Raw genomic sequence first — 515 nt, 5'->3', positions numbered from 1 at the left:
GCGGGCACGAACCTCTGCAGAGATGGAGGGGGAGGAGAGAGACGGAAGAGGAGGAGGAGGAACGCAGCTTGAGGATGGAGGAGCCGGAGGGGCGTAGCCCAGCGGGGAAGCGGCAGGGGCATGGAGGCTGCCCAGGATGCCCGAGAGCTGCTCAACGGTCACGTACTGGGCAGAGAGAAGCAGATTAAATGGGGAGAAGAGGCTCTGAGCAAGGACAAGCAGGCACAGGGGAACGAGCAGGCGGCTCCAGCCTCCAAAAGCGGGTGCCATGTCCCCAGGAGGACGGGCAGCTGGTGCTGGGCACCGGCTCAGGTCCCCGCCTGCTCTGCATCCTCCTCGCCTGGGACTGGCGGCCAGGACTGGGTCTAAGCAGCAAAGGGCTGCCCTCCCGCCCCGCTGAGCACCCGCTCTGCTCCCCAGCCCCGCTGCCGCAGAGGGCAAAGCCCATCCGGAGCAGGCGAGAAGCGCTCGCCGGCAAGGAGACCGGGCGACTCCAGCCTCTGCTCCCCGCCCAG

General features: G+C 68.0%; 1 protein-coding gene across 1 annotated transcript in view; it reads right to left on the bottom strand.

The window, feature by feature from the left end:
• The window catches only part of PHLDB1 (pleckstrin homology like domain family B member 1), a 20604-nt gene that overhangs the window by 5354 nt on the left and 14735 nt on the right, over positions 1-515 (bottom strand). The gene's annotated exons all lie outside the window — the stretch shown is intronic.

Source organism: Egretta garzetta, unplaced genomic scaffold (genome assembly GCF_000687185.1).
Source record: "Egretta garzetta isolate BGI_Z169 unplaced genomic scaffold, ASM68718v1 scaffold891, whole genome shotgun sequence".
In the NCBI taxonomy this organism is placed as follows: domain Eukaryota; kingdom Metazoa; phylum Chordata; class Aves; order Pelecaniformes; family Ardeidae; genus Egretta; species Egretta garzetta.
This window is presented reverse-complemented; position numbering and strand designations above follow the sequence as displayed.